The following is a 10,208-nucleotide window of genomic DNA, read 5'->3' as shown; positions in this document are numbered from 1 at the left end:
ATTGTCTTTTCCACTCCTAAGTCAAGCTTCCTCTCTACAAAAGGGAGTCTCCTCTATTTGTAAGACTCACCCATATTAAATGAAAATCTCTTTGTGAATTTATATTCAAAAGTCTCAAGAGTTCTTTATCTTGCTTTGTTTCTTATCTAGAGAAGTTTTCTTAAGTGGCAAATCTTCACGAACTTATCCTTTAATTCTTCATTGAAAGTGGCGTGTTTTTATTCCATTCTCTGGTCTTAATTCATTTTTACTTTCATTTACTTTCTTGTTCTTGGTTTTACATTAGAAAGAATGAATGCGAAATTGGTTCTCACCATGGTTTCACATGCTTTTTCCTTTGATACTTTAAAAAAAAATATCATTCTCTACACCTCCTTGAGTAGACCAAGATTCTTCCAACACTCTAAGGTTTACATCAATTGGCCATCAGAGTTAGAAGATCAACCCATTCTAACGAGGTGTTTATCACATTTCAAGTAAGTGTTCTTCAAGAATGGGTGTGCAACCCATTTCTATTTTATGTGATTCTTGGATGTTTCTTGTTTTCTTCCTTTGTCGGAATCATATTGTAAGTTTTTAGAAATGTTTCTTTGTTTGGTTCATACATTACTCCATTAATCAAACCATTGTATCCATATATTGTGAATTGGCCAAAACATTTCTAGAATAAATGGGTATGATGTTGATGCTTGGTTGATTTTGTAGTGACTTACTTTGTTCTTAGAGTTTTCTAGAATTTTAAAAGTGTTAAATCTATTTTGAAAGATTATAAGTTTTTTGTAAGATTTGAGACTCATGATTATTAAGATTCAAGTGTTGTAATCTTTTTTTCCGTTTCAGATGTTCATTTGGTAATTGTTTTTCTAAAACTAAAAACAAATCATCCTTGAACATATATCTTCTATTCATAGACTTCAATTCCTATTCACTTTAAGATCTATTATTAAAATATTATGGATCTTACATTCTTCCCACCAAATAGTTATTTTTATCCTTCCCATTCTTTTAATCAGTGATGACAAAATAAACTCCTTTCTGAGTATTATCTAACCCATTTCACTAGATAATGCAGGGATGATGACAAATATGTATATACTCGTCCCGTCCCCGTCCCAATTTTAAATTACCAAAACACTATTAATTAATTAGGTAACCATGAAAACTTAATTTTAGTGTTATTTTTGGTTATTTGTTTCATTTTATTTGAACCTTCTTTTGTTACACAAATTTTTGTTCTCTCTTTGACTTATTCAATATTCATCAAGTTTATTCAGATCCTCAAGGTACTTCCTCTTTCATCACAACCTCCATTACACATATTTTCTTTATGTGATTTTCTTTAAAGGATGTATTGCATTTTAGAAAATGTTGTAAGAGTACCAAAGGAGAGAGACAAAGATAAAGAGAAAAAAGTATTTTGTATTATTTAGAAAAGAGAATGGGTTCGTATACAATCATATTGATAAGTGTCATATTTTAGTAATATTTCATATTAAAAGATAGAAATTTATGGATATTTATGATAAAATAACTAAAATTCAACCCCCTAATTTAGGAATTTAAACCTATTTACATATTTTGTAATTATAATATGAATAAGAACAATTTATTCCCAGATTTGTGTTAATTTCACGATTCTAAGGAAAAATGGAGATGAAAAGGTTAAAGTAAAATAAACAAGATGAAAAGGAAAAGTTGGAACATTGTAAACTCGCTAAAAATTCACCCAAACATGATCACTCTAGAGGAGCTCGCCCAGGCGAGTTCACTCCAATGAAGTTGGATTGTTTCTCATCAAACTCGCTCAAGTAAGTAATAATTCGCTTATGCAAAAGGTCACTTAGCCCAAGCCCGACTAGGTTAAAAGAAGGTGTGAGGTGTAACCCAAGACATCATTGGAGAATAGAAAGAGATAGAAAACCCTATATGAGGTAGTTGTCAAGGAGAAACATCCTGAATCTTCTTTTCTTGCTTTCCATGCTTGCAATGGCCAACATGAGTGGCTAATTCTGCTCTTTGGATTGTGAGTAATCTGTTCAAACTCTTATGTATTGAGGTGATATTTATCTATAATATTTTCTTGATTAATGATTGCTATTATCATTTTATTCTTAAAGCTTGAATTATTCATGATCTTGATCTTGATCCTTAGATTTGACTGGAAGGTACTTATAAGAATTTGACCTAAATGATAATGCTTAACATATTTGAATGCTAAGAATAAATTTGAAATTTTAATTACTTTATAATTTGTTCTTAATGATAAGGAGTTTCTATAAATATATGTACATCAATATCAATCAAGATTGGATATTATAATCTTTTGTAAAAATATAAACAAGTGAGAAGGATGAACCTCAATCCCAATTTTTTCAATGGAATCACACAAATATTTTAGTTTGCTTGATTTACATTATTGCAATTTCATCATACAGAACAAACTTTCCAACAAACTTTTACATATTATTTTCTATTTATTAAACATTATACTTGAGAATTCAACTGTTCCTTTTGAGTTTGATATCTGTCCTTAGAAACAAATTTCTTACTTCTGAGTACACTAGCCATAAAATATTTTTTCTTTCTGGTTCTTAATTTCGTTTCATTTGAATAATTCTTTTCTCATCATACAACTGAATCCAAACACACACACAAAAAAACATAAAAAACATAAAAAAACATAAATAGAGAATTTTGCAACAATAGAAACCTCAATTTATATAAAGGGACTCACCAAAATGAAATCACCACAATGAAAAAGCTACAATAATGATGTCATTGAGCTCGCCAATTCAACTGGTTCAATATCTACAAAGTTCACTCAAATTCCTAAGATACTTTCCCTCTCAACATTTTAAAAATATAATAGATCTTGTAGTTGTCATAAAATTTCAATTATGTGTAATTGTTTTTTAATATCATGTTTTCTTTTAATAATTTTTGTTTTCTTAAGAAAATTATTTAATTAATATTTAAGATAATTAGGTATGAGTATACTCACTATGTGACCAGAAAGAATATATAATACAAATTTAATTTCCAATGAGGATGAAGATGAAAATAACTTTTCAAGGATAGAAATAAGTATAATCAAACACACCCTCCCTCACACCATCCTTACTTTCAACCAAATGATAGTGTGTATATATAAGTTTAATTTTCAAATGAATAATAAAAGTTGTGGGATCTTTGGACATATCTCATATTGTTAGAAAGAGTGTATATTTTGAAGCTGCTTTGCTATAATTTTGTCCTAAAAAATATATATAAGAGAATTAAGAGAATAAAGTATATTTAAATTGTTTTTAATTTTGATTTTTAAATAATGTATGGAAGAAAGCTCACTTTTGAAATTGGCAGCACCTTTGTCAATTAGTACCTCAATTTTCACTTAAGTAACAACAAACCCTAAACATAAATACCATCCAAGGCAAGCTTATTGGGTTGTAGAAGTCATCTATAAACAGAATGAAAGCATCCTTTGACTTTTCTATTTTGGATATCAAATGCTGCAATTCAAATATTTGCTATGGTGGCCAAAATTGGAGGGGATGTCATTGTTAGGGAAACTGTTTACGGTGTTGAGCAAAAAAGTCATATAATAAAAAATATTTTATAAAAATTAACATTTTTTAATTATATGTACTAAAAAATTATTTTATAAAAATTCAGCCATTTTTTAATTATATATAATAATAAAATATTTTATAAAAACCTATTTTTCGTTAATTATATATAAAAAAAAACTTAAAAGCGTAAGGTACAAATACGATTTCTCTTATTTCATTTTTTTAATTCTATCGATTATTTTTTTTTTAAATTAAAAACGTATATTTCAAATCTTATGAAATACAGGAGTTTTTATTTATTTTATTAAATTATTATATTTTTAAATAAAAACATATATTGCATATATGATTTTAGATGAAAATCGTCTATGAAATATTCGAGTTTTTATTTTTATCTGAAATTGATTTTACTTTGATTAAATTATGGAATATACAAATTATCCATTTTTAAAAAAAGTAAATATTTACTCATTTAAGGAATTTGCTTTTAAAATTTCACCACATCAAAATAAAACTCTCATCATATAGAATTAAAAAACCATTGCACATCCCGTGCCATAGTTGCAATTTTCCTTTGCGAAGCTGAGTGGATTCAGAGTTATTTATCCTAAATGACTGTGTCATGCATATTTATAGAACTTCTCATGGATGCATTGTCCTCAGTCCTTCTCCCTCACTAACAGCAACAATCACCTATGTGAGGTCAAACATATCTGTGTACTATCCAAAGCAATTTTTCATAAATAGTGTTGCATTGCTTTCACCGGTAGTCCTTGTATGACCAGATCCCAAAATGATGAAAGAGTTGCTAATCAACTTAATGAAAAAGTGACAATTCAGCAAGTTTTTCATGACAGTAATCTCTCATCCACTCTTTCAACAAAGCAAATGCAATTGCCAAATTTTTAACTGTGCACCCCTGTACCAATTAAGAGTCCTTCACTTCTTCCTTGACATTTCTCATCTGGTGGATGAATCTCCTTCACAAGATTTTCCAATTCATCTAACATCCTATATATTTCCTTTCTTTGGGGATGACCCAAGTGAAAAAGGTGCATTTTTCGTGTCCTGGAAGCTATCTTTCCCTCATCACGACTCTAACTCTTAGAACCCCGTCTAAGTTGTTAGCATCAGTGTATATATTCGACAACAAAACATAGTAACCTATATCCATGGGTTCAAACTCAACAACATGCTGAAAGGCCAATTCTGCTACCTTCACATTCTTATGAATCTTGCAAGCACCCAGAAGGCACCCCAAATAGCACCATCAGGTTTCACCTTCATTGACATTATGAGATCCACAGCCTCCTCCAACCCACCTGCCCGGCCCAATAGATCCACCACACAAGCCTAATAGCCAGGCTGCAAACCATACTTCAACTTCATGCCTTCAAAATACTCCAAACCCCTATCAGTTAACCCAGCATGGCTGCACTCCGAAAGAACACTCACAAATACTGTCTGATTCGGCCTAACACTGGATTAACCAACTCATCAAAAAGCTCTATCGCCATCGCCCCATGGCCATGGATTCCATACCCATCAATGATTGCCGTCCACGAAACCACGCTCTTCTCCCCCGAGCAATAAAAGGACCTCCGCGCCTGAGTTCCCACACCTAGAATATCTATTCACAAGCGCATTGCTCAAAATCGGATTAGAACCAAAACCTAGCCGCTCAATCTCGCGCTCACCTCACGACCAATTCCTTGTGCTCCAAGATTTGCACAAGCCAACAGAACCCCAGAAGGGTAACAACATCAGCACTCGCCCCACTCAACTTCATCTCACTATAAACCTCCAAAACACTCCTAGCATGCCCGTTTTCCGCGTATCCAGTAATCATAACATTCCAAGTAATCAAATCCCTCGCAAACATTTCATCAAACACTTGGCATGCAACTTCAAGCTCGCCACATTTAACCTACACAGTGACCAAACTATTCGCCACAGCCAAATCAATCACATTTATTTTATTATATTGGATATGGAGAGCATGAGTCTCTACTAAAACAAAATCAATCACATTTATTTTATTATATTGGATAAATAGTTTTTATATAATTAAGAAACTTTTAGATATATAAATAATATTTATAAAAAAATTATTAAATAAAAGAGACAGAAAATAATTCGTTATTATATTAATTAAATTAAAGATTAATAAAAATTATTGGTATTTGTGTTGGTCCAAGATTTGTCAAACATCCAATTTCTATAAGGAGAAGATGGGTTTAGGTCCAATTTGTGAAATAAGGAGAAATTTATTGAATTAATATTAAATCTATGATGTGGTAGTCATTAGATTTACTTATGCAGTAACTTTCATTATATTATTTAAATACTCTTATTTACTTGCACAATAATATATCTGATTATATTGTATAAATGTTTTGAACTATATATATGATATTCAAATATTCAAATTTTAGATTTTATGGAAGGATACTATGATGTGCCACATTAAAATCTAGAGAAATTTGTGCTAAAAATCCGCCTACGAAAATTTATAAATATATTTGCAGGGAGGAATTTTAACTCAAATTTTGGCATCATACTCACAGTATATAAAATTTGATGTTGTGATTGACTTAGTATCAGAATATTTTTTACATAAAACTCCCTCATTCCTTTGAAACTGAATCTGAATATTTGATGCTCTTACATAATTTATTAAATAAAGTAATTAGTGTAAATTGTCATTTACTTAAGTAACAAATACATAAATAAAATGATATTGAACTCCTACCTATTCAAATACTACTAAAATATGACCGGCATAATCATCTCTTACCCAATAATAACACTTTTTGTGATAACCAAACCCAAATCAAATATAGTTGAGAGATTGTTTTTTCAAAAAGGGAATGGATTGTGCTGTTGCAACATGTTTTGTTTTTGAAATCTATATAATAGATAAAAGGGTTTGATATCTGATGAGGAGTTCCCTTGTCTCAACGCAACATGTTACATATTACCTTGATCCTACTCATCACACCATCCCTATCTTCACTATCCATCATCAAAGTGTCCCCACAATTCAGAATTCAGTAAAAATAACCTTTGAGACTCTATATACCATCGTTTTCAAAAGAGTTCAATACCCAAGTTACCATGTCACTCCTCTAAAATGTCACTATACATATTATTCTTCCATAATATTTTGTCACCAAAGTTAACATCTAAAAAATATTTAATTCATTAATTACTAAATTGATTTCTTATTTTTTTTACATCATGCTACTTTTGTCAAGAATTTGTCTACGGTAATATTTTAGCACTTTTAAGAATATCAGATAATCTAAAATAATTCATAACATTGTTGAAGATTTCACGTTGATTAGATTAGATATATAAGAACAATTCATAGTATACATAGTATATAAGTGACTCATTTATGAGTTATTTTATAAAATTAAATTAGATTTAAAATTTTATAATCATTTAAAGTTTATCATAACTTATAGGTCATTTATCATTTATTCAGATCATCCATAAATATATAATATATAATAATACGAGTTGACAAATCTGGACGTGAATGGATGTGTTGAAAATCCCACATCAATTATTAAAGATAAAAACATCTCATAATATATAAATAAATTATGAGTGATTTTATAAAATTAAATTAACTTAAAATTCACTTATAATAAACATAATTTCTTATATATTTTAATGGCTGAATTTTATTGAAGAAAAGTAAGCAAATGATGTAATGATGTGTATAATTTTGAAAAACTATTTATGTTACAAGTCATCCACGTTATTATTATGTACTAGTCAACACATTTGATGAAAGTGGCGAAACTATGCATGTTATAATAAACACGTCATGCATGCATGGCAGCCAGCGAATTTGACGGCAAGATCTGCGGAAGTAATGAAGAACACGGCACAGACAATATAATATCGCCAGTAAAAGTTCAAAATCCAGAGAGAGAGAGAGCGAAAAATACACACAAAAAACTAAGCAGCTAGAATCAAAGGAGGAAAGACACAGAAATAATCAAATTAAAGAATGAAATTGTTTAATTTCAGTTGAACCAAAAAAAAATATGGATCATATATTACATATATATTCTGTAATCTATATACATATATAACCTTTGATTGAATAAGATGAATATGATATAGAAGAAGAGACATCTTTGAGAGTCTCATGAGGTAGCAATATATATAGCAGAAGATGATCCAAACTAAGTAACAAGTTGTGGTAAGGTTGGTGGTGCAGGAGCAACGTTGGTTTCAAAAGTGCAGCGTCCATGGTTGCGGCCAGGAACGGTGGAACAAGGGTTTCTTTGGGAACCTTGCACGGGGCCTCTTTGCAGTGATTGTATTATCAGCTTATTCTGCCACACTTGTTTCTCTTTCAATGGCCTAAATCCCCATGTTTGTTGTAAACTCAATACCAGAATTGCTGTGAACACCAACATCTTCGTGCAGCGTCCCATTGTATGAGATGGAAACAAGATGAAACAATTAAAAGGGTTTCTGAAATTGAAAAGAAGAGGAGTTTTGAGACGAATGAATGAATGACTATGATGATTATATGTTTATATACTTGTGTGTGTGAATGGAGACGACACAGTGGCTAGGTAGCTAGGTTAGGATTTGTTGAATATTTGCTTTGACCAAAACAAAACCCCGCGGTTTGAAGATTAAGAGAGTAAATTAGAAGGTGTAGATATTTTAATCACCTTCAAACACTCCGAAATTTCCTTGCAAATTGGCAATGACAAGTCCTAGTTGAATGAGTCTTCTGACCCATAATTAAGGTTATTCACGTTCAACATCTCTACTTTCGCAAACACTTTTCGTTATGTTTCTTGTCGTCCCACTTTATCACGCTTCAAGTCTTTACCAGTCACCCTACGCCCATGACTATGTCAACCAGCTCAGATAATTTTGTTTCCGCAATAAAGCATGTAAAAACTTAGGTTCCTATGTTTTTTTTACAATGTTTTATACGGTCCTTAAATTTATAAATTAGTTAAATGATGAGAATTCATTGTATATAAGTGGATGCGAGCTGGTTTTATGAAGTTGAGTTAAACTTAAAGTCCATTTCGTAATATGGTATCAGAGTCATTTCAAACATATCTTAACGAATGTTTTGTTGGACTTATAAGGACAATTCATTGTATATAAGTGGATACAAACCTCACCTCATGAACCGGTTTTATGAGATTGAGTTAAAGTCCCCTTCGTAATATAAAATAAAATTTACTTTTAATGATAGTTGCATTTAATAATATGTAATTTTTAATAAAATCATTCAATGATAAGCAAAATTGTACAGTAGGTTTTACAAGATAAACCCTAAGTACTAGTAAATTTAAACTACTTATCTCATTTCAATACCCGACTATTCAAATTAATTAGAATTCTTGAAAACATGGTAAGAGTAAATTCCTTTGTTTAAAGTGGAGAAAGAAAAAAGTCAACCCAATGTTTTAGAAAAGAAGAAAGTCATACCGCGTGAGATTTTCTTATAAAAAGAAACTATTTGAGAAAAATAAAGAAGTAGGAGTTGGGTTGAGAAAAGTCAGGGTCAATTTCTTTTGTTTTTTAGTTGTGAAATATTAACCACTAGGAATTAGTTAATACTTCATCGGATATACTTAAATGGAAATTCTTTAATAGTTCATCCAATTACTTAATAATTAAACATAAGTTCTGGTAATTAAACGGAAATTATGAGTATTCTAACTAAGAGACTGGGAAATCGTCTCGTTAGAGCATTCAATTATGTTCTATTTTGTCTTAATTTTATTCGTTTTATTAATAAACAAGTATTTTCTTAAATTTGTAATTTTTTTTTCCTAAGGTTAAGATATGCATCCCTGAATGCTATCTCATTTTATTATTTATTTCCTTATTTTAGTGATTATTTAGTATTGATTATTTGTTTTAATATGTCCTTCATTATTTGCTTCGGGTTATGTATTTGTTCTAATTTTATTGTGCTAAATATATTTATACAAGAAAATTATATTTTAATTTATTTATTGATATTGGTATCTTTTTATTCCTAATAAGTTTTGAATAATAAGACTTATTCAAGTATATTTATACAAGATAATTATACTTTAATTTATTTATTGATATTCATATTTTATTATTTCTAATTAGTTTTGAGTAATAAGATTTATTTAGATAAGTCAAAAATCTACTTATAATTGCACAATTATTCAATTTTGAATAATAAAAATAGTTCATGGTAAGGTTAGAATTGTAATATTAGTATATAACTCTTCAATTTTAGATGATAAGACTTTTTTAAAGTAGGTTAAAATCATATTTATCACTACACAACTCCTTAGTTTTAAGTGAGAAAACTTCTTCAAGGTAGGTCAGAATCCTACTTATCAATCACTACACAACCCCTTTGTCTTAAGCAATAAGACTTCTTCACGGTAGGTAAAAATGTATTTGTCATTATACAACATCTCAATATTGAGCGATAAGATTTGTTCAGTTTATGGTAGGTTGGAATCGTACCTATCACTACAATTGTTGTATAAGAAAAGATTATTAATGATCAACTTAGAACATTTATGTATTTTGTTTTTGTACTTTATGCTTTAGAAATGGTATCTATAACTATACAAAATCTCAATCTTGAGCAATAAT

The 10,208-nt window shown here is 29.8% G+C and overlaps 1 pseudogene; it reads right to left on the bottom strand.

Annotated features, from left to right (window-relative positions):
• Nucleotides 1–4,129: 4,129 nt before the first annotated feature.
• On the bottom strand, nt 4,130–8,026 carry LOC137829389 (putative pentatricopeptide repeat-containing protein At3g11460, mitochondrial pseudogene; annotated as a pseudogene).
• Between the last annotated feature and the right edge of the window lie 2,182 nt (nt 8,027–10,208).

Source organism: Phaseolus vulgaris, chromosome 7 (genome assembly GCF_051622355.1).
Source record: "Phaseolus vulgaris cultivar YP4 chromosome 7, ASM5162235v1, whole genome shotgun sequence".
In the NCBI taxonomy this organism is placed as follows: domain Eukaryota; kingdom Viridiplantae; phylum Streptophyta; class Magnoliopsida; order Fabales; family Fabaceae; genus Phaseolus; species Phaseolus vulgaris.
This window is presented reverse-complemented; position numbering and strand designations above follow the sequence as displayed.